Genomic DNA, 25,024 nt, shown 5'->3' with positions numbered 1-25,024 from the left:
TACAGTAGATCATGCAGTAATTTATCATGGCTCTCGACTGTTTGCTGCTGGACAAGCTTATGTAGCACTTAGTGGCTCTAGATCTGTGGACGGTGCTCGAATTGAAGAACTAGACTGTTCAAAGTTGACAGGTAAATGTAACATTGAAACTTTAGAAGAAATGATTCGATTAAGAAGTAATAATTCGTAAAGTCGTCAATAGAACTTGGTCGCAAATAATATAACAATAAGTCAATGAAAGGTTACGAGTAGATATTAAATGCTGCCTAATTATCGATTTACTTAACCCATACTACATGTCATAGTTCATATTTTAACAAATTTGGGGTTTCTCACATCAAACTAAAAAAGGTGCGTGGAGTCCCTACGCGCGGATGAAGTTATACTTCTTAGTGATATTCCAAGAAATGCATATAATTTTGTATGAAAGAAAACTAAAAAACTTAAATTCACATTTTATAAATTTATTATAACTTATTATCTTCCCGAGCACGCCTTTGCCAACAAGTCGTCTTTTCGCGACGATGGCAAAAGCTAAAAATCATAAATTGCACAACTTTCTGGTGCTTCTCGCAAAAATCTGCGTCGATATGTATTCACGATCATACGTATACATACATACATATTTACACATGTTTGTAGGCGAAGCTGCTACAGCGGCAAGGGGTGACAATCGGCGGCCATTACTTTACTTATGCCATAGAAATTCTATCGCTACGAATGTGGAAATGACAACGAAATAATGCAAATGTGCATATTTCTAAAGGTCATTAATTTCTTTGAAGAAATGAATGATCCTGAGAAGTATAGTCTTAACTTTTCAACGGCCAACGCAGAGCATTTCAACCAAAAGGAATTCATTCATTAAAATCACCACTCAGAAGTCGTTTTATCCGTTGTGAACGAACGATTTTCGAAGAAACATCATTTCTAATATGCCACAAGACAAAATTAGAAATGAACTTCTTAAACCTCACGCTGTCAGATAAAACGATATACCTCGTCATCGCAGGTCGATTTCCAAAAAATGTAAATGAAGACTAACTACAGAAATAATCCTGTAAAGTATAGCCTTAATTTTTCAACGGCCAACGCAGGGTATTTCAATAAAAGGGCACATAAAATAGTTGAGAATTCGCAGAAATGAAAGACAAACGAAAGAAAAAGGAGTATAACTTCAATAATGAACAAGCATACAAACATCATATGCGCAGCAGCAGCAAGGAAAGAGGTAACAATCGGCGATCCATTGTATATTTCTTTCGTGCATAACCAAACCATAATTAGGACAACGCAATTCATGTGTCAATGGTGGTGTTGGTGGTAAGCGCCTCAAAAGTGACGACGAGCACTTAGGTTCGAATCCCAACAGAATTTATTTTAAATTGAATATGTTACCAACCAAAAATTGAAACATTGTTCTACAAAAACAACAACAGCATAAGCATGGCAACATTGTGTTGTTGGTAGAAAAGCTGAGCTGTGCCGAAAGAAACGAACAAGCGATCGCCGATTGTCACCGCTTCGCTTGCTGCTCGAACATCTTCGCAGACAAGGTTGCGTAGATTCATATTGAGCAAGGTTGCGCAACCTGAATTTATCGCAATACTCCGAACTCGTATAAGAAGTATAACATCAAAAAATATAGTTTAAAAAAACTAAAAACCACGCTTTTAAAACATATCAAACTGAAAAGTGAAAACTATTGAGCCCATATTCATAACCACAAGGACCCACCAAGAATTTTGGTAAATATTTGCAGACGCTTTGCTTGACGCTGGGCGAATGAGAGTCGTCTAGCATTGGTCTCAGTAGCACGCTGATTATCCCGGCATACTAACGGCATCAAGATATTGCTTCATTAGGTGTTTGAGTAAAGCGCTAAGTGATCATAAGCTTGCGTTTTTTTGACGAAGAAAAGCTGTATCTTCAGGTGACTCTGATGTACGCTGAGAGCTATGCGGACAACATTTTCCTGACGCCGAGCACCAGCTTATGCGGAAGTATCTCTAGCCCTGACTTCTGCCTGACGTGCTACTTGCTCACGTTATAGCTCGAGCTCTTTGTGAGATCTTTGAAAGATTTGATTTACGTTTGCGAGTCATAATTAGGTCCTCAAAAATATCCTAGTCCTTCAAATATGTATAAAATATTAATCTATAGAAGTTGTAGGTAAAATATTACCGTTACTTATAATTCAATCTAACTCTAGTTGAGTGAAAAAATATCTCATTAAAATAATTACACTCATTTGCGAAATTGTTCTTCTCTTTCACTTGTGTTTTGTAACTGCACGGAGACATATTTGATACACATATTTTTATTGCAAAAGAGTTTGTGTTAAAAATTCAAAAATTCCATGTGATATTTCTAATGAAGTAAATTGCAATTAACCTTTAAAATAATTATGTATATACATAGTATACGCAAAATGAACTATTTTTGTTTTGATTTGTGCCAAACAAATATACAAGTAGGAGCCGAAAAAGTGGAGATAAAAATTCTAAAGTAAGTACGAGACGTGAGTGAAGGTTTACAACAACAAAAATAAATTACATTTTTGGAATTTTATTGGAAAATATCACGTGGAACTGCCCCTCATCTGCAGCGAGGATTGATGAAAGGAATCAGTCAATCTGACATGAAATTGACCAAACTATTTTTTGTATATCGGAACACACAAGCCTATTGTCTGAAAAATCCTAATGACTATGGTGTTACTAAGCGGTAATAGGTAGCATTGTTAACAGGAGAAAACAGCCCCAATATTCATATGAGGTGCAGGCAAATAAAAGCAGAACTTGGTATAGATGTGACTAAACAACGTACGCATCAAATAATAAAAAAATATAGTGAAAATCGAGTGCCTGAGCCGTCCCTAAAGCAAAGCCATAAAAATGCAAAATGCATTTTTTTTATACTCTCGCAACAATGTTGCTAAGGAGAGTATTATAGTTTTGTTCACATAACGTTTGTTTGTAAGTCCTAAAACTAAAAGAGTCAGATATAGGGTTATATATACCAAAGTGATCAGGGTGATGAGTAGAGTCGAAATCCGGATGTCTGTCTGTCCGTCCGTCCGTCCGTCTGTCCGTCCGTCCGTCCGTGCAAGCTGTAACTTGAGTAAAAATTGAGATATCATGATGAAACTTGGTACACGTATTCCTTGGCTCCATAAGAAGGTTAAGTTCGAAGATGGGCAAAATCGGCCCACTGCCACGCCCACAAAATGGCGGAAACCGAAAACCTATAAAGTGTCATAACTAAGCCATAAATAAAGATATTAAAGTGAAATTTGGCACAAAGGATCGCATTAGGGAGGGGCATATTTGGACGTAATTTTTTTGGAAAAGTGGGCGTGGCCCCGCCCCCTACTAAGTTTTTTGTACATATCTCGGAAAGTACTACAGCTATGTCAACCAAACTCTATAGAGTCGTTTTCTTCAGGCATTTCCATATACAGTTCAAAAATGGAAGAAATCGAAAAATAACCACGCCCACCTCCCATACAAAGGTTCTGTTGAAAATCACTAAAAGTGCGTTAACGGACTAACCAAAAACGTCAGAAACACTAAATTTTACGGAAGAAATTGCAGAAGGAAGCTGCACCCAGGCTATTTTAAAAATTGAAAATGGGCGTGGCCTCGCCCACTTATGGACCAAAAACCATATCTCAGGAACTACTAGACCGATTTCAATGAAATTCGCTATATAATATTTTCTTAACACCCTGATTACATGTACGAAAAATAGGTGAAATCGGTTAACAACCACGCCTTCCTCCAATATAACGCTATTTTGAATTCCATCTGATGCCTTCTCTGTATAATACATATATAGTACATTAGGAACCAATGATGATAGCGGAATAAAACTTTACAAAAATACGGTATTTGAAAAATATGTAAATGACGTATAATGAAATCTCGATTATCACTTTATCATGCGAGAGTATAAAATGTTCGGTGACACCCGAACTTAGCCCTTCCTTACTTGTTTAAATATAAGTTTTGTAATGAAGAACTTCAGACCACGGGAGGCATGCCATAAACGCGTTCAAGGTAGTGATATGGCACTATTTTCATCAAATGGCAAGTCCAAAATTTTTCGTGCCACATAAAGTTAATGCAGGAATCTGATTTGTTTGAGATTGAACTCCTTGATTTTGCTGGTGATATTTATGGATGATGACTTTATTTTCCAGCTAGACAATGCACTGATCCATGTAGCGAAGAAATCAAGGCGTTGTTTAACTTTTGGAAAATTGTATTGCTGGAATGGCCTGCCTGTGTCCACATTTATTAGGAAAACGGACTCATAAGGTTTGTGAGAAAAACGAAAACGATTATATGAAGTACTATATATGGAAGTCGACCAGATTTTATAGATTTTTCCCAATACCACATACTATTAACATTCCAAAATCCAGCCGGACGTTGAGAAATCCAGTTGTTAGTTAAATGGGGTGAAAATTTTCAAGATTTGCTTGAGAAAAATTTATCACTTGGGAAAGCGTGAAAACGAAATTGGCTGTACCGAAAAATATGAACGACCGATCGCGATTGCTCTTCTTACACATCTGATTTTTTTATTCCAGGAATTTTGTGACTTAGCCTAACCCTTAACCTAACAGCTTAAACTAACGGGACGCGTTAGTATGTATTTACAAAAAGGGGTAAGTAGAATTCATTTTGTCACATTACGGTAACAAATTATGGTGAGTATATAAAACAGTATTATTAGGGTGAGTATTTTATATAAACTAAACTTTAACATTATAGTTCAAATATTTAATATAAAATAATTCATTTCATTAGTTTAATATTATACTTAAAAAATTTAGCATTTATGTTTAAAGGATGTCGCTTGACGCAACACCGGCCACCTTAACAGGATCATGATCCTTCAACGTCGATGGGTAGCAGGGCGAGCTTATGAATGGGCCGCTTGATTGCACCTGCTCTCGTTGCCACGTCTGCCACTCGCATATTGCTGTCTTGCCCTTCTACGGATGCGGCGATTTGTCCTAGTACCGACTGCTGCGGTGATGTGTTGTCTTCGTGTCCATGGGCGAGGTTGCCGGGCTGCAGATTCCGCTCCAAATGTAGCCATTTGTTGCGCTCCAGAAGGCTCGTGAGATATGTTTTGGACTACTGCTGCCAAAACAGTTGCTTGAGACAGCAAACAAGTTGCCATCTCCCACAACAAAATTAGTTCCGCTGGCACTTGTGCTGGTGGCAGTGCTTGTAGCGGCCAACCGTCCTGGCTCAATGGTGCTAGTGTACGCGAATTCAGAATGGCTTTCACTTCGGCTAGTACTGTTGACAACTCTTCTAGGGTAAGAAGAGCGTTGCCGAGTGCACCTACCATAAGTGCGGCACCCTGGGTGGTATAAAGGTGAAGCTGAATCCTTCTTCTGCTGCGAATCCCTTCTCTTCCGCTGAGTGAGCTAGAAATGCCTCTTTCGGCTTGCGGTCAGCGCCGACGAAGTTGGTCGCGTAGTCGCTGAATATCGTTTGCGGAATCCCTCGGCGTCCAAAGAACCTTTTTAGGACGAAAACAAATGAATTAGTCGATAAGTCAGAAACTAATTTTAAGTGTACTGCTTTAGACATGAAACAAACGAAAACTGCGATATAGGTTTTTACGGGTGGTCGACCAAGTATTTTTAATGTTGTATATATTAGACCACAAAAATCTACGCCACATATAAGGAGGGATCGTGGCCCTCGAAGTCTTTCAACTGGCAAGTTTCCCATTATTTGGGTTCGCAGCTTCGGATTGTAATGAAAGCAGGGTGTGCAGTTTCTTACGGTTCTAGTGCATGCTTCTCTTGCATTAATCAACCATATGCATTCTCGAAGAAGCGCAACCAACGCTTTTGCTTCAGCGTGCTGATTTCGAAAGTGCGGGAACCTTAAATAAGTCGTAATGAAGTGCGAATTTTTATTCAGTAATAATGGAAATTTGCTATCGTATGGGAAAAGTGCATTTAAAAGGCGACCTCCTACTCGGATTAATTTGAATGAAAGTGACATATCCGAGAACTCATGCAAGAACGGATTGAGTTTTTCGAATTTGCAAATTCCGAATGTTGAATCACCTGAACAATTTTCAAACAACTTAAGTGTAATTCGTTAGATGTCAGATCCCTTCCTTTCGTGGGCATTTTTAGTCGTCTGATCCATCGTAGTAAATTTGCGACCACACAAAGCAATTTCTGATGAGAAAAAAATTTTTGGATGATTTTCAATATTGTGTTATCTTTTTATCTTAATTGGCCATAATGCAGGGTCTTCTATTAGGAGACACTATATCCGCATGATTTTGTTTTGTCAATTAAGGATTTCGGACACTCTGTTTACGACAAAGGTTTGAAGTGAGCATGGAAGTGTTTTTATCCAATGTAGGACTATTTCAGAGTCAGGGAAGAGATTTGGCCTTCAGCGGAGCCACTCTAGCCCTTGCAGTAAGCAGCATACATTTAACACCACCAGCAGTTGGCTTCGTATATATACGTAGCATCCACTCTACGTTTACCAAACGAGGAATGCTAATTGTTGAAAGCTGCAGATGGTTGGCTTTAAAATTCTGCCAGTTAGTGTCGGGGCGCAATGGAATCGACTCATCCTAATTTGGTTTTTGAATCCAAAGCTATTGCAATAAGATTTTTGCTTTGGTAACTAGTGGGGCTAATAATCCAAGAGGATCGAAAAGGCGAGCAGAAACTGGCAATATATTTCATTAGGGGCTCGCAGATCACTAAAATAAAACAGATAACGTTTTAGTGGAATTTTTGACTAATGACTTTTCAGTGCAATTACTGTCGAAAAATTTGTGATGGTTCGAAAACCATTTCGTTAAGGTGAATACGGCCGAGATTAATATTTTAATTACTCCACTTCTCAAAAGATCTAGAGACTCGAAATTTTAGGATCCTGTTAATAAATCATCAACATAAAAACAATTTTTTTATGGCCAATGAACCGAGTGGATATTTCATTGGCATCACTGAGCATTTGCGAACACGGCGTTGTGAGAAATGGAGCAAGCGCAGTGCCGTAAGTTACGGGGTTAAGTCGAAAAATTTGTATTTGCTCTGAAGGATGTTCTCTCGTGCATAATTATTTGGCGAAACATTTTAGTAATGTCCGCTGTTAGTGCATACTTATTTATGTAAGCGAAAACGAAGGAGCGTTTAGTATAATCATTCTTGGATGGTTGAACCTACCATCAAAAGTTCATTCAACGCTATTTGAGTTGAAGATCGACTCGAAGCATCAAAGACAACACGTAATTTGGTTGTTGTACTCTCGGGCTTTGAAACGCATTGATGCGGAATAAAGTAGAGGGGCTCATTCAGGATCTTATTGTTAGGCTCATGTGACCCAGTGCTTTATATTCATTCATTAAGTCCGGATACATTCTACGAAGTTCTAGATCTTTCATTGCTTTCCTCTCTAGAGCCTGAAACCGCCGAACTGCGGAGGAGTGAAAGAGTAACTTACGGTCAGATTTAAAGGGCATTATGACTTGAAGCTGTTCTGAAGGCAATACTTCAGTTGTGTTAACGAAAAATTGTTCACACTCTTTTTGTTCTAGTGTGAACTTGTTGCCATTTTTTTCTGAAGGAAGTTCCTCCAGAGCCCAGAATTTTTAGACTACTAAATCTATAGACGTTAAGTCCTTATCAGTTTGCCAAACTGTACTATTTGCTTCGGGAGGACTAAGACTGCTGACACATCTGCCAGCACAGTCCATCCCAAAAGAGTTTTCTGTAGCGTTGGTTTATAAGGTCCAATTTCAATTTGGCCAACCGCTAACAGATCGAAAAAGATTTTTGCGCCCATTAAGATGTCAATTTTTTGGGATGTTTGGAATTCTGGATCGAATTGAAATGCATCGCGTAATCCAGAATTCCACAGAAAATTCGTAATTATTTACCCGCTTTCGTACTGGAATTTCCAATTCCTATAATATTAGATTGTCAAAACAGTCTTGCGGTATTTTCGCTAGTTGTCACTGAAAGCGCGTAGTTCTAGTTTAATCGTCGCATCTGGTCATGCTATACCTTTTTGGAAAGCTCATTTCACGCGCTAACACGTGTTTGATTGATTGTCGTTTCTTTTCGTCGCAAACATGGAGCAAAACAAAGAGAAAATACGGCATATTTTACAGTACTACTACGATAAAGGCAAAAATGCTTCTCAAGCCGCCAATAAAATTTGTGCAGTTTATGGACCCGATACAGTTTCCATTTCCACCGCACAACGATGGTTTCAACGTTTTCGATCTTGTGTAGAGGTGGTCGAATATGCGCCACGCTCCGGAAGGCCTGTCGTCGAAACTTGCGATAAAATCGCTGAATTGGTCGAAAGAGACCGCCATAGTAGCAGCCGTAGCATCGGTCAAGAGCTGGGCATGAGTCATCAAAAATTAATTTCAATTTCAATAAAAAAAAAAAATTCAATAAAAATACCGCAAGACTTTGACAACTCATTATTTAAGGTCCTGTTTTGACGACAGTTTTTGGGCCAAATTCTCCAACGCCGGCTCATGAACTGGCACTAAATCTGCCACCCAAAGACCTCTTCGCTGAAAACTACGCAGAAAAAATAACATTAACATAAAATAAAATTAACGTTCAAATTATATACACGCCTGCTTCAAAGATTTTTAAGCCATAATGTCGAAAACTCCTTTTTCTCATGAATTAGATGTTTACAAATTAATGATTTTGTGGTGTTTACAATCTACTCGTATTCAGCTATCACTCAAAACATATTTTTATTGGCTGGAATGTTTTAAAAATATGTGGATTTTTGTATCGTCCAAGCAAAACAAAAATCTGATTTTGACATTATGAATGAAAACACATTTGATATTTTTTTTGTTTTTGATCTATCGATCGTGATTACAATCATCAAAGTATTTCAATACAATGACAAAAATATCTTAACAACAATGACAACCTTTAAAATATTATTATTAATTTATGTTGCCAACCTTTATACAATTTTCTTGTTATTACCATCAATTTAATTTTACATACAAGGTCCGTTCCAAAGTAAACAGGACTTTGAAAGAAAAAAACAAAACAAATGATTTTTTCTGCAAAATCAATTTATTTTATTCAAAATAGTCTCCCTCTGCTTCAATAGAGCTTTTTGCACGTTCCAAAGGCATGTCGAACGAGTGTTTTAGCTCGTTGGCCGGTATGGCCGCCAGTATGCGGGTGCAAGTCTTTTAAATGGCCTCTATGTCTGCATAACGCTTTCCTTTCATGAGCAAATGCGTTTTTCCGAACAGGAAGAAGTCGCACGGTTCCATATCAGGTGAATACGGGGAGTGGTTAACAGTTAAAATGTGATTTTTGGTCAAATAATCGGTCACAAGATGCCCTTCGAATGTTGGATTCTGAGCAATTTTTTGTTGTCAGTCAATTTGTGCGGAACCAAACCGTGCACACACCTTTCATAAGCCCAAATGTAAATCGATGTTTGTGCGATATTCAATTCCATTTCCTGGAATTTCAATGATTATTTCGCACAGTTTCGATGGAATTTCTGGTGATCACGGATTTTGATTGGCCCACATGTTATTTATGTCCTTACGACCACTTTGAAAACGTTGAAACCACTCGTGCATTCTGCGACGGGATAAGCAATCATCGCCATAAACTTGTTTCATCAATTGAAACGTTTCGGTAAAAGTTTTCCCTATTTTGAAACAAAATATAATGTTGGCTCTTTGTTCGAAGCTCATTTTCACATCGATAACACAAACATACTGACACTTAAAAAGCAAAAGCTTCACTTCAAATCAGTGAAATGTTATGAAATTCTCGCTGGACAATTGATAGCAGATTCTAACTCAGCAGTCGACATATATGTAGATGGTGCCACCAGGGGGCGCTAGATTCAAAAAGTCCTGTTTACTTTGGAATGCACCTTGTACGTATGTACGTATGTAAATATGTACATATTATATGTTAGAAAATTATTTTTGCTATACTGAACCAAGGAGACGAGCATCGATTTGTAAAAAAAAATTAATTCGGGGAATTTGAAAAAAAGTTACAGCTGTACACAAATGAGATAAAATAATGAAGAAATTCGCTACATTCTGAAATTTTTGTATAAAAAAGGGAGGAAGCCACACAAGCCACCAATGAAATTTTTGAAGTTTACGGAGACGATGCTGTATCAATTCGTTTAGCACAACAATGGTTGACTCGCTTCCGTTCTGGAAATTTCGATATTTCGATTTATACTGATAGAATTTTTCTCTAGCGGAGAAATTTCAAAAAGTTGTCTATCAAAATGGTATTTGTTTATTTATATATTAGTATAAATATATAAAAAAGTAAGTTGAAGTACGAAAAGACTACCCGTATACTAAACTCACCCTTTAGGCCACTCTCACTTTCCTCTAAAAAAACCAAAATGCACCAATTCCGAAAATCGTTATAAAACCTTTTATTTGTGCCAAATTCACTTCAAAAATTGTTACAAAATTAGTTGGTGATTTAAAACTTTAAATATATATATTAGGTATATAAAAATGATCAAATGAAATTATATTGTAAATGGAAAATAGCCGATTTTAGAAACGTTAAATATATATATATATGTATATACACAGACGGATAAGCGCGATGATGCGGAAAGCGATGATGCGGAAAGCGAAGATGCTGGTTACTCGACGTCGTATCGACAAAAGGTGCGCGAGATCCTTTCTCTTTTCCTTTTGTTCTACTTAGAATAAAGAATGTCATCACGTTTGGGTGCATGTGCGTGTATGTGTGTTAATGTGTGGTGTTCTCTCGTGTGATGAGGTGCATGGTTGATTCGGTGTGGTGAATTGATGCAGATGTAATACGACGTCGCTACTCATTTAGCCATCCCGGCCCCCCTAGGCGAGTACTTAGCCTTGAAGCCGTTGTAGCGTAGCACACAGATTTGGCAACGATTATGTGATGGGCACTCCTGAGTTGCGTGGGAAGTTGCCAGACAATTCAGGCAATACCCGTGCGCCTGTGCCACCTGCTGGCGTTGCATCGGCGGCATGCCTTTGAAGATACCGCAGTGCGATAGCCGATGCGGGCGCCGGCAGAGTGGACAACGAATTCGTTGCAGATTCGCTGGTAATGCAGGCGTGCTTTGACGCGGAGCCGTTGTCGCGGTGGAGCCTGGCGTTGTTCGAGGCGCTGCCGGTGCAGTGTTGGTCCGGGGTGCTGCTATTGGGGCAGCTTCAGAGCGAGGGGCGGAAACTGCCGAACGCATGGTTGGCGGTGACGATGATGCCATATCTACGTCCATATTGCTCTGTGAGAGAAATGATTATATTAGTAATATATTGTGAAATTTACAATAATATGGACTTTTGTGCCACGATATGTGGCATGAATAAGATGTCATTTTTTTATCAGACATTTATGTTAAGTCTTTTGTGTCGTTCATGTTATTCGAGGTTTCGATTTGGTAAGCGGTTTATATGTTTTATCGATTTATTGATTTATTAACATTGCGGTATCGGCTTTACGTTTCTTTATCTTCGGCGGTTGGTAGAAAGCATAATTTGATGAGCGGTCTGGTTAGCGTTCCGGTTTGAGTGCGGAGATCAACTACTCGAACGTGACCGTCGGAACCGTAATGAAGTTGTTTTATGCGGTCGAGTCGCCATTCCGTAAGGACGCAGTCTCCAAGCTTTGGTGCCTTTTCTTGAGTTTTCCACCGATATCTCTTTTGAAGGTCCTTTATGTGGTCTTCCTTCCATCGGATATCCTTAATAAGGATAGGGACTCCACGCCTGGCTCAGGTATGGCCAGAATGGGTGCCCCTTTTAGAAAATGCCCTGGGGTTAAGGCTGTGAAGTCGGAAGGATCTTGCGAGAGTGGTGAGATAGGTCTAGAGTTTAGTACGGCTTCGATACGAGCGAGTAATGTAGTCAACTCCTCATAATTGAATTTATGATTACCAGCCGTTTTTTTTAAATGGGACTTAAAGCTCTTTACTGCTGATTCCCAGAGTCCGCCCATGTGAGGAGAATATGGGGGTATGAATTTCCAATCGATCCCTTGGGGTGCATATTTTTTGACAATTTCGGGGGATACTTCTTTCATGAATTCTAAAAACTCCTTTTCCATGGCTCTTTGAGCTCCGACAAAGTTTTTTCCATTGTCGCTCATAATTTTTAAAGGAAATCCGCATCGTCCAACAAGGAGGGCAAATGCTGCAAGAAAAGCCGCAGTAGTAAGATCCGAACATAGCTCGAGGTGTACTGCCTTTGTTGTAAAACATACAAAGACAGCCACATACCCTTTTCTAAATGAGAAAGACCTTAGCATCGAGGCCTTTATCTGGAAAGGTCCAGCAAAATCAACCCCAGTGATGGTAAAGGGTAAAGCATAGTTGCAGCGTTCAGGTTGTAGGGCTGCCATGATCTGCGTACGCATCTTGTGCTTGTACATAGTATACTGTTTACGCATGAAAATGGTTGTTTTAATTTGTGGCTTTAGTCGCAGTGTAAGCTGGTGGAGATATATTAGACATAAGTGGGTAAAACGGGATTTCTCTGGGATAATGATGGGATGTCGTTCATTGTAACTAAGGCTGGAGTTGGCTAGTCTTCCATTTGCCCGTAGTAATCCCTTAGCGTCCATGAATGTGTTTAACACGAGAAGTGAGGTTCCCTTTTCGAGAGGCCGCTCTTCAAGCAACTTTGATTTCTCTTTGCTAAAATAGCGAGTTTGTGTATACAAAATTAGACTGACCTTGGCATGTTGCAAGTCGGAATATGTTAGTTGTATGTAAGAATCGTTTGATATTCTTTTCGAACCTTGTTTAAGTTTATGGATGAATTTGTGCATATAAGCGACTACCCTTAGTGCTCGAGGAAATGATGAAAAGTTTTGGAGAATATCATCCTCTTCTGGAGTGATATGAAAATTTTCTATTTTCCGACTTTCCGGAGGTATGATATTCCGAGCAGGAGACTTTGGCCAGAATTCTTGTGGTTCTGTTAGCCATGTGGGACCGTTCCACCAGAGTGTAGTGCTGGTGAAGTAAAGTGGTTTGCAACCTCTTGTCCCCAGATCCGCTGGGTTATCAGCACTTGCAACATGTTGCCATTTTGCTGAGCCATTCCATTAAATCCCTAGGGTTGTTGTTGTACTGGCCGTTTCAAATTTAAGGAAATTTGTATATAATAAATCTTCCTTTTTTATGTTTTTTTAATTTCGGGATGATTTGATGTTATTTTCTTTAGGGGAAAACCTGCTGAATTTAGTGCTTTGATCACTTGAAATAATGATTCGTACGCTCTTTGTATACTGTGGCTACCTGATAAAATGTCATCCACATATGTTTGAGTTTGCAACAAAGAAGTTGCTAAAGGTAAATTTGTTTCACAAGTTTTTGCAACTTCATGTAATGTCCTAATGGCTAAATAGGGTGAGCAGTTGATGCCAAAGGTAACTGTTTTAAATTTGTAGTCGCTAATTGGACTATTAATTGAATTGCGGAAGACTATGCGTTGGAAATCTTGGTCATCTTCATGCACCAGAATTTGCCTATACATTTTCTCAACATCCCCGTTAAAAACGTATTTAAACATGCGCCAATTTAGTATTAGCAACATGAGATCAGGTTTTAATGTTGGCCCTGTGTATAATACATCATTGAGTGATTTGCCTGAGCTCGTACACTTTGAGGCACTGAGCACCACTCCTACTTTCGTTGTGATTTTATCAGGTCTTATTTCCCCATGATGTGGAAGGTAAAAAGATAAATATCCACCTTTGGATATTTTCTCATATGGTACAGTTTCTTCCATATGATTGAGGTCAAGATATTCCTCCATCACATTATCAAATGCTGATCTTAGCTCATTTTTCTTCGTCAGGCTTTTTTCCATGCTTAGGAATTGCTGGACTGCTGAGATTCTAGAGTGGCCTAGAGCTATAGTTTTTGGAAAGGTGGATTTGAATGCAGTCGCACAACATAACGACCATATTCGTTTCTTGTTGTTGTGGACTGGTAATAGGCTTCGCATGCCTGGCCTTCTTCTGAAAGTTTGGTAATCTGGGGTACTTCTTCCACTTCCCAGAATTTTTTAAGTTCATTATTTAAGTATTCGTTTGTGATATCTTCCACTTGTGTTGTGAAAGAATTAATTTTTTCCGTGACTTGGCCACTTATAATCCATCCAAAATTGTATTTTGGGCTAACAATTTATTGGAGATTTTCTCTATACCTTCAAGAATTATTTGAGGTATTAAGTCACTGCCTAATAATATGTCGATTTGTGATGGGGTATGACAGTTGGGATCTGCAAATTTTAGATGTGAGCATTTTTCCCAGTGTATTTTATTTACTTCATAGCTTGGAAGCAAATTTGTAAGTTGCGGTAGAACGATGGCTTGTGCATCTATTCGTATATCCGCATTTGGAGAAACTATGGTGATTGGGTATATTTTATTAGAATTTTGAATAATTCTTCCGCCCATTCCCGAAATTGAAAAATTGGAATGTTTTATTGGCAATTTAAGCCGATTTTGAACCTTTGATGATATAAAGGATCTTTGAGAGCCTTGATCTATTAACGCTCTTAGTTTGAAAAAATCACCTTTATGTTCACTGGTGATGACCGCAGTGGGTAAAAGAATTTTGCTTTCTTTTTTGTGAATGAAGCGCTTGAATTTTTGCTGCTTTAGAGCAACATGGTTGTTCTTCCCTTTTTTCAGGATTTGGGGTTTCGGGATTACTTGATGTAGTTGTAGCGACTAACCCCGTGGTTTTTTTAAAAGGGTTTTTCTTCACATTTTGAAAACTGGTAACATGAAGCATTGAGTGATGTCTTCGTTGACAGTATACACAATTGAATTTGCTTTCACAGTCTTTTGTCATATGAGAATTTGACAGACAGTTTATGCAAAGTTTGTGTTGACGGACCAGATTGTTTTTATCTGAAACGGATAATTTTTTGAATCTCTCGCAAGATCTTAATTTATGACCTCCCTTACAGAGTTCACACAATGATTGCCATTGACTACTTTGATTTGACACGAATGTGTGACTTTTCTATTATATTGTATGTTATTAGTGGCTTGGTTTTTACTTGAGTCATTGTGATGACTTTTTGGCTTTATAGTTTTTTTGTCTATTCGCTCATCTATCTCGTATTGAGCAGTGAGGAATGTTTTCATCTGTTGCCAGGTGGGCATTATTTTTCTTTCCACTAGAGATTGTTCCCATCGTAGTAACGCAGCATCAGGCAGTGTTTCTGCGCAAATGGTTACTATCATAGGGTCCCACGATTCTGTAGAGATATTTTGTGTTTTTAACACTGATAAACAAATGGTCACTGTGGAGTGTAAGTTTTGAAATTCCTGGCTAGTTTCTTGTTGTATTTTTGGCAAATGTAATAAAGTTTTTATTTGGTTTTCTATCATAACCCTTTCATTTTCGTACCTTTCGACAAGTGCTTCCCAAGCCAGTATAAAATTTTCGTAATTTAAAGCGAATTGCTTGACGATACTGCCTGCTTTCCCTTTTGTTTTATACCTGAGATGGTATAGCTTTTGTGCTTGTGAAAGTTTAGGATGGTTTATATAAACGGCAGTGAACATGTCCCGGAAGGGCGGCCTCTGGTCATAACATCCATTGAAAACTTCAGTATCACAAGCTGGTACTTTTAGCTACATGCCTTTATCTAGGTCTTCTTTTTGTGTTGTAACCACTCTGGGAGGGGGAGTAGTGGCTCTACTTGGCCTTACTAAACTTATTTGTTCAGTTATCATTCCCTTTGTTAACTCGTACTGATCACGGCAGTTATCACACTTGGCAGTTGCCGAAGCTTTTGTGTTTTCTGGGAGTTCCGCGTCGTCAGTATCTAGTACTGTATCGTACGCTGCCAGAAGGCGTGCCCATAAATTGTTAACACTTTCTAATTTTATATTTAAAACTGATTCCGTGATATCAGTAATAGGGGAAGCTTGGAACCGTGTGCAATATCTTATAAAGCTATCACTTTCAGTGATAAATTTCGATATTATATGATCTTTTGATCTCTTTTGCTTTGTACCGTGCTTAGAGCGTGTAGCTTCTGCAGGTGTGCTTTGTTTAGTTGTTATTCCCGTAAATGTACTAAGATACGCGTTAACAGTTTTTGTTAACCGCACTATTGTATTTAAGTAGTTGCGATTTTATATTTATTTTTATTTATTTTCTATTACGGATTTATCCACATGTCCTTGTATATAAGTACTCGTAAAGGCGGTATACGACGTCAATAACCTTTCAACATATGTATATGTGCACGCTATGTGCTTATTTATGTGCATATGATATGCTACAATGGTTGGTATTTAATCCTGCTTGTTTTTGTAATACAAAGAACAAGGAGGTATTGTTAAATAATATTAGCCTATACGGGCTTAGAGTATGTGCTATATAAGTATGCACTAATATATTTATCGTGAATAAAATTTTATTATTTATTTATTTTTTTGTTAAAATTCCGCACCGCTTATTGTTTATAATTAAGCTATTATCGCAGCTTCTAATAATTTAAGATTTATTATAGCTTTTATGTTTTGGATATACCCCCTAAATCAGGGTATGTAGCGTATGCAAAAGGAATACCGAATATATGTATACAGTATGTATAGCATATACATACATATGTACTTATACATATTTGCGCGATCAGAATTTAAAGAGAAAAGAAAATGCACAATTTGCAGGTCATTAGCACTTGCGGATTAGCAAGTATATGCTTCAATATATTAATATTTGAATGTTTGTATGTATGTATGTATTTTATAAGTAAGATTTGGGTGAGTGCATATGTAAATATGTATGTTTGTATTTATTCTCGCATTGGAAATTTTGCTTTTTATGCCTTTTGCTTACCTATTTTATGCAATCCTGCTTACTGTTTGAAGAAACAGAAGGGGTATTGCTGGCAAGTAAATACTTGAATATAATTTGTTTGTTCTCTGTTGTAGTGGGTGTGTTTGTATATACAAGGGTAAGCTTAGAAGGTAGTAAATGATTTCCTTTTGTATTTATAAAAATATATGGATATTATGTTTTTTTAACTGTATTTTGTTCCAGTTTAGAAATTGATCAGACGGATTATATACATAGGTTTTATATTTGATAAAACCGTATGATATCATACATATTTACATATGTTCATAAAAAATGGAAATGACTTACTTTGTCTCGCCTCAAGGGAGTTTTGGGAGAAAAAAGTACATATATTTATATAATGTTGGGGATATTATCCGCTTTCGTTTCTGTTTCCTCCTGTGTTTAGTCCTTTTTTTTCCTGTGTTTAATGTTCCTTTCCTAATTTCCTCTTTTGTTTAGTGTCCTCTTGCTCCCGTTTCCTCCTTTGTAGAGTATGTATGTACATATGTATTAGTACTGTACGTTTCTAATTACATATATCGCGCTCGATTTATTTGTTAATTTTTGGTATTTTTATGGTTAGAGCGCGCCCGATTAATGTTTAACTTTTTGGTATTTTTATGGTTAAAGCGCGCCCGAAAACATAAATTTTTATGAAATTTTAATATTTATATTTATTATTATTATTTTTTTTTTTCCTGTATTCTTCTTGTTTTGTTTTTTTTTTGTTTTTATATTTTTGTTGTTTTATGTATGTTAACTACTTTCACTGGACAACTCTTAAAAATTTTTGTAAAATTTTGTTTCTTTATTTTATTTATTTATGTTTTCACAAAAGAAAATTATCCGTACATTTTTATTATATTTGTTTTCTTTTATATGTGTTGGCCTAGATGTAGTAATTTATGTTTGTGATTTTTTTATTTTTTTTCAATTAAATATACGTATTTTTATGCTTTTTGCACTGCACTTTTGTAGCACAGTATATTGTATATATGTGTATATGTATGTATAATACTATATTTTCTTTCGTTTGGTCACTGCACTTGCTGCTAGCCAAAACCGGTTTTTGGTACATATGTTCTTTGTTGTTTGCTTTTTTAATTGGTTTTTTTGACTTGTTATTTATTACCTTTTCGGTTTTTATAGCTGCACTTTTTCACACGTTAAAATTTTTATTAATTTCTGTTTTCAAATCTTAATTTTATTGACTTTATTTAGCCACAGTGCCTTTCTTTATGGCTCGAAGGACCATGTATACTAAACTCACCCTTTAGGCCACTCTCACTTTCCTCTAAAAAAACCAAAATGCACCAATTCCGAAAATCGTTATAAAACCTTTTATTTGTTGCGAAACTCACTTCAAAAATTGTTACAAAATTAGTTGGTGACTTAAAACTTTAAATATATATATTATGTATATAAAAATGATCAAATGAAATTATATTGTAAATGGAAAATAGCCGATTTTAGAAACGTTAAATATATATATATATGTATATACACAGACGGATAAGCGGATCGGAACCGCGATGATGCGGAAAGCGATGATGCGGAAAGCGAAGATGCTGGTTACTCGACGTCGTATCGACAAAAGGTGCGCGAGATCCTTTCTCTTTTCCTTTTGTTCTACTTAGAATAAAGAATGTCATCACGTTTGGGTGCATGTGCGTGTATGTGTGTTAATGTGTGGTGTTCTCTCGCGTGATGAGGTGCATGGATGATTCGGAGTGGTGAATTGATGCAGATGTGATGCGACGTCGCTACTCATTTGGCCACTACCCAATATTAACTACTAATTTCTCGTTAACTTGGTAACCATCGTCCAACTTCATGGCAAATAAGCAAAAAAAAACATACATACGTACTGTTTGATGTCAAATGCATCATTATCATTATTTTCTTTTAATTAATATTTAGTAGCATAACTTAATTTTTTACAAAAGTCTGATTTTTAGCCACTCTGCCATTACTGCAGTTTTCAGGTCATTGATTGACCTAAATCGGTTGCATACACGTTTAGCCAATTATTCGTATACATGCTCAATGACATTTAAGTCTGGTGATTGTGGAGGTGGTTGCAATAATTTAGGACAACTATGGATTAACCACATCTTCTCAAGTTCGGAAGTATGCATGTGATTGTGGTCCCGTTAGGTTTCCCACACCTGCACTGAACATACATCCCCAAACCATCTCAGAACCACCACCGTGCTTTACTGTGGCACGTGTATATTTACGTTCAAATTCTGTGTTCGGTTTACTTCATCCGCGATGGCCCTTGCCATCAGAACCTTGTAAGTTAAATTTAATTTCATCAGTAAATAAAACCTATAACACCAAATATTTCATATTAGTTATCTTTAAATTTTTCTACGGAATCCTCTTAATTCGACCGTGAAAATCATTAGAACGTAACACAGTACGAAGCACACTGCTTTTCCAAAATGTTTTTCGGCAAAAAGTTATAATTCTGGAGCGCTAACAATAGGATTAAATTTCACTTCTTTCAATGTTCGGCGCCCATTATGCGAATTAAGCTTCTTTCCTTGACCTTCCTCACTTTTGTTGGCAATGCGAAACTCCTTGATATATATTGCGTCACAATTTCTGCACTGTGGATTGAGGTTTTCCAGTTTTTTTTGCCCTTCAGAATGAAGTTTCACAATTTCTTGCCACTCTTCGAAATTTGTTTGTTTTCCGCGCGGAGCCATTTCACAAAACACCCTTGAAGTTGGGCGAGGGTTTTAAAATTTACGAGGAATTACTAGCTAATATATGTAAGTACAAAATGTGTTGCTTACTGTTTATTATAAAAACTTTTCATTTTCACTCAAATTGGAAGCCTTTTTTGTAGCATAGTGCAGTGTCCCATTTAAATATATTTAACTTAATGCAAAGATTTTCGATTCTCTGCTTGTTTAACCCGCTTCCTCGGAACCACGCCATTCTGGGCTTGCGGAACAATACGTCTACGTAATAAGCCGTTAACTTCGGCTACTCTAGCTTACGTTTGGATCTGCGAGAGTGCCCCATCGCACATCTTCGCTTGCTCGTGTCGGTTCAAAATGCCTCCTCACAGACCTGCAGAAGGAACGTTCTGCATCGGTATTTTGACTGAATCTGTGGAGGTTCTCTTGTCGTCTAATTGAGAACATATATTCAAAAAATTTTATCGCTATCTGAACGAGATGTTCGGTATAGGATAGCAGTAGGATTGACCAGATTTTATCTATTTTCGGCAATTCAACACGCTATTAATAGAGAAAAGTACAATATATAGCATACGGAGCAAAGTAAACCGGATGTTTCAAAATTCTGATAAGAGTTTTTCGCTGCTAGGACAAGGTTTTACCCGATTTCAATCATTTAGGCACAGATTCATCATTATTACCATATAAAAAAATTATATTCAAATAGCTCACATATTGTCCGATGTATGCGGTGTAAAGTAAACCGGAAGTTCGAAAATATTTCGATCACCCTATTCAATCCATTTTTGTTAATACCAGACACCAGGGTCCCCATATTCGGTTACTGGGGGCTTGACCAGTTTTGGTTCGATTTTGACACTTTTTAAACTTGAGATGGTATACGTAAAACACACTGCAAAGTTTAATTTCTTTATTTCATCAGTTTCAGTTAGGAGAGCAAAACTGTTATACTCTGTAGCAACATATTGCAAGAGTATAACAATATGATTAGAGTTAAAGATTAAGGATTTGTGATGCTTATCAATATTACTTCTATCTACTTAAAATCAGGGCAAGAAATGTGCTCCATAACACTTGCATTTTGGAAGGTGAGCTTACATATCGAGCCCTAACCGCCAAAAAGACGTAAGCGCCAAAAAACAAATTATACAGGGGAAGAGTTTTTTTAAATCTTTGGTTCAGGAAGAAGTAGTGTAGTGGAATTGAGTATGTATGCACTGCTACTTCTTAACTATACATTGTATTTATTTTTTTCATATATTTCCAAGATAACGGGTATTAATGTCGCTTACGTCTTTTTTGCTGTCATGCTGGATAGCTACTAATTTATGTTTTGGCGGTTACGCCCAATGATATTAGTAAAAAAACTTTGTTCTGTTTTTAATTTTTTAATTTTTCAAATTTTTTCGTGTACAAAAATTAACCTTAAATTCATTAGTGTCTATAAAAAATAAAATTAATATGAAAAATACTTTAGAGTACAGAATTAATTTTAACTGCAAACTTATATAAATAATAATAGTTTTTAAACTTTAATTGAATAGTTTTAAAAATAATTGGCTTTCTGGAAAATACTAATTGTCTTCTTGATCAGTTTCAGGTAGAACATCTTTAATAGTTTCATCGTATTTTAAATTTAAAAATGTTGGGCAGGTAGGGAGTCCCGGGCCAGCGCGATATTTTTTTCCCTAGTATAGGTTGACAGCTGCAACCAACTGTCATCGGCTCGTCTCATACTAATCTCAGTTTCTATATAGCACGCGAGCTGTGAACACGTGTTATAACCTCTCTGCGACAACAAAAAGAAATTCGACACTCCGAAAGTTTTTTTTCAACTCTGTGTACAGTTGATTTTTTTCACATTTTCCAATAAATTCATCCAGGTAAATATGTTTATAATATTAGTTGAGCCTTTAGCCTTCGACACACAAAAGAAATTTTGCAGGAATTTACATTGTGTTCATTATCCACCGCCATTTTGCAAATATGAGCGTTTGGGGAATCTCGAGCCAATTATTACGGGGAATGTCGGGCCACATAGTTTTTAACATTTGACATGCTAACTTCATATATTTGACGTGTATAAGTGATTTTTCGTGCAGAATTTCAACAACACAATAGTTTTTCAACATTTCCTGATAGTTTCGTGCTCCGAAAAATTTGTTTTAGTCATTATGCCGCGGTACTATCGCAAACAAGAGAAAATTGTTGATTTCGACAACATTTTGGAGGCGATCAAGTCGGTGAAAATACATCACAACAGCGTTCGACAATCTGCGACGGCACACAAAATTCCGAGGACCAACCTGATGCGTTATATTGCAGCATTTGATGGTGCGAGCATCGACGTTACTACTGCCAATGCCGATGTAATGAAGAATTTGCTGGCTTAAAGCACGACGATGGGCACAAAAACAGTGAGTTCTGCTGGTTTCTTTCTTTTTCTTTCATCGAATAATAAATAATTTTTGCCGCTCCTTGTCGATCAGTGCCTCGATGTTATGTTAACGCCGAAAACCATCAAATCCGGCTTCCGAACAACTGGCATCTACCCGCTCAACCCGCAAATTTTCACTGAAGTTGACTTTGTCGCTTCGGAACTGAGTGGCGAAAATTTGTTCGGTGACGAAGAGAAAGACGCCGACAATCAACGTCGAGTTCTTGCCTCTGGTGATGCCATTGTGACTGCTGCGAATGAGGAGGTGTCAACGTCGGAGGCATCGACAAGTGCCCCAGCTTCAACAAGTGGTGCTGCATCATCGTCGTTGTCTCTTGTTTCGGCTCCACAGCTCCGTGATGCATTGAAATCGGTTGGCCCGTTGAAATTGGGCACACCTGCGCTGAAATCAAAATGTGGCAGCAAGACCATGGAGTCAACGATTTTGACATCGCCTGAGGTTGTCGCAGATCTGCGTGACAAGGCCGAAAAAAAGCGGCAAAAATTGACGAAGGCAGCCGATGAACCAGCAGCCAAGAAGCAAAAAGGCCGTGGCAAATCGAAGACGCCACGGAAGAGAAGCCCGTCTCCGACCGAAACCGACATGGAAGAGGACTTCGATTTTTGCACGATTTGCAAGAAAAAGATGCTGAAGCACGAGAATCGTCAAAACACGGCCCATTGCATCGTTTGTGATCGAGGGGTTCACTTGAAATGTGCCGGACCGAACCCGAACACTTACACCTGCATCCACTGCGAGTCGGAATAATTTTTTTCGCCAATTCCTATTTTTCTTATTATTTATGAATCTCTTTTTCATTTCCATTGATAAATAAACGTTTTTCATCGGTAACAATCATGTTTTAATCGATTTACAGACCTGGCCCGACATTCCCCACCTTTTTTCAAAATCGCAAAATCAGGTTTTTTGCGCCAATGGCTATAACTTTTAAATTTTTGTAGAATTTTATCAAACCAATGTTATCAAAAGGAAGGTTACGACTCGCACTACAAATCCATGCTTTGGAATTTTCACAAAAAATAACTTTTATGTGACTTTTTAACCGAAATCAAAACTATGCCCAACATTCCCCACCTTCCCCTAGTGTTTTTAGATCTTTGTATTTTTTTGAAGAAATTTTTAATAAATTATCATATAAACGTAGAGGTCCATTTTCTATTAAAGAATTATTTCGTCTTGATGTTGCAATGGAGTTAAGATCGTATTCTTCAAGTTTGGAATCGTCAAAATATCCGTACTTAAGTTTCATGATAGGATTGTTTTTTTCTAACGAAGCAGAACGTAATTTTGGAAAAGAGATTTTAATTGAAGTGGGAAACATAGTTTGAGAAAATGATTTCCAATCCTTGAAATCAGAATTATTCATTATAACGCATTTATAATTTTCGGGATTAGTTCTTGCGTTTGAAATCATGGTATTCCATTCACTAGGGGCCCAAATAGTTTTATCGCGAGTAAATGCCTCAATAGTGCTGTGTATAGAGTCAACTGGCAACTAGTATGCCCAGGTAACAAATACGTAATTTTTATGTTGTGTATAAAATTCGAAATTGTAAGAAAAATACTAATGTGGAAAGCATAGCTTTATTCCGATTTTGGCCAGCACAGCTGTCACAGTAAAAACTTACTGAAGAGTGAGTTCTTCTTTCGTCGACAATTTTCAAATACTCAAAGACCACAGTGGAAATTTCATTAGGTCCTCTTTTTTCGTCAGCTTCTTCCCACAAAAAACAATAACCATTTCTGGTGCCATTTTCATACACACTTTCATTATAGTATGCATACTTTCGAGAATAAAATAAGGTTATGCTTTTTCCATGGGGTGCATTTAAAACCTTTTGGAGATCAAAGCTAGCACATAGGAAGGACGAATTGGCTTTACTTTGTTTTTGATCCTCTAAAAAGATTTCTTTACACTTATCTTTGTTTCTTATGTGTGTTTGGTATTCTTCAGTTTGCTTTGAATGGTTTTGTGTTTCGCTGTTCAGGTTTTTGTAATTTTCACAAGTTACGCATTTGTCTTTTTTAGGCAAGTGAAAACCGATATGAAAACTATTTGTAAAAACATTTCGGAAGACTCTTAAGGATAACAGTAACGACTCCTGATTAAATGCTTGGTATAGCAATCATATAATCCTTTTATATTGCGAAATTCTTGAGGGAAACAGCTTGTTACTTTTATTACGACAATAATGCGAGGGAACTGCTGGCAATTGTTCAATAAATGATTTTAAAAGTGCAACCTTGGACTCGTCAGACTTATTATGAGACGTAGATTTTTTTTTTTCCTCACTAAAACTTTTCAAACCACTCGCATTGTTTCTAGCCAGTCTTAACTTTTTTTCCGATATGTGAAGCGTTTTCAGCAAAAACTGTTAGCACACTTTAATAGTATTATCATTATAATTAATGGCATAATTATATGTATATTGCCTTCTGTTACTATCACCTCTTCGTCTTCGGACGGATAACCGTGTTATACACGAAAGGAGCCAGTCTTTTTGTCTAATTTTGTTGCCGAAGCCCCAAAAATGTTCATTTATTGCTAATCGATCTGACTCGGTGAACTTTTCATCACAAAGATTTCCACACTTTTTATTTATACAAGGATTCGGCTGAACACTAGTATCACGTTGTTTTTTATTTTTTTGTAATCTCTTAGGTAATATTCTTTTGTTTCTGTAACCTCTTTTGCCCACACATGTCTCTTCTTCAATATCATTTTCAGATTCTGTTTGTGAATAAGTTTTTTGCTCAGAAGAATGATTTGAATCAGTATCGCTGTATGGAACAAGACCATTTTTGAATGCAATCTGAAACAAAGTTTTACAAAGCCAAAATATAAAATGAAATTTATCGAAATATATTTACAAAAACAACCCAGTGCACTTACCACTTGTTGACACAATTCCATATAGCACAATCACGGATA

The 25,024-nt window shown here is 37.1% G+C and overlaps 1 pseudogene; it reads right to left on the bottom strand.

Annotated features, from left to right (window-relative positions):
* Positions 1–872: 872 nt before the first annotated feature.
* LOC126764784 (small nucleolar RNA U3) lies at positions 873–1,075 on the bottom strand (annotated as a pseudogene).
* Between the last annotated feature and the right edge of the window lie 23,949 nt (positions 1,076–25,024).

This window comes from Bactrocera neohumeralis, unplaced genomic scaffold, assembly GCF_024586455.1.
Source record: "Bactrocera neohumeralis isolate Rockhampton unplaced genomic scaffold, APGP_CSIRO_Bneo_wtdbg2-racon-allhic-juicebox.fasta_v2 cluster09, whole genome shotgun sequence".
Taxonomy (NCBI): Eukaryota; Metazoa; Arthropoda; class Insecta; order Diptera; family Tephritidae; genus Bactrocera; species Bactrocera neohumeralis.
The sequence above is the reverse complement of the archived record's forward strand: the minus strand, read 5'-3'. Positions and strand labels throughout refer to the sequence as shown.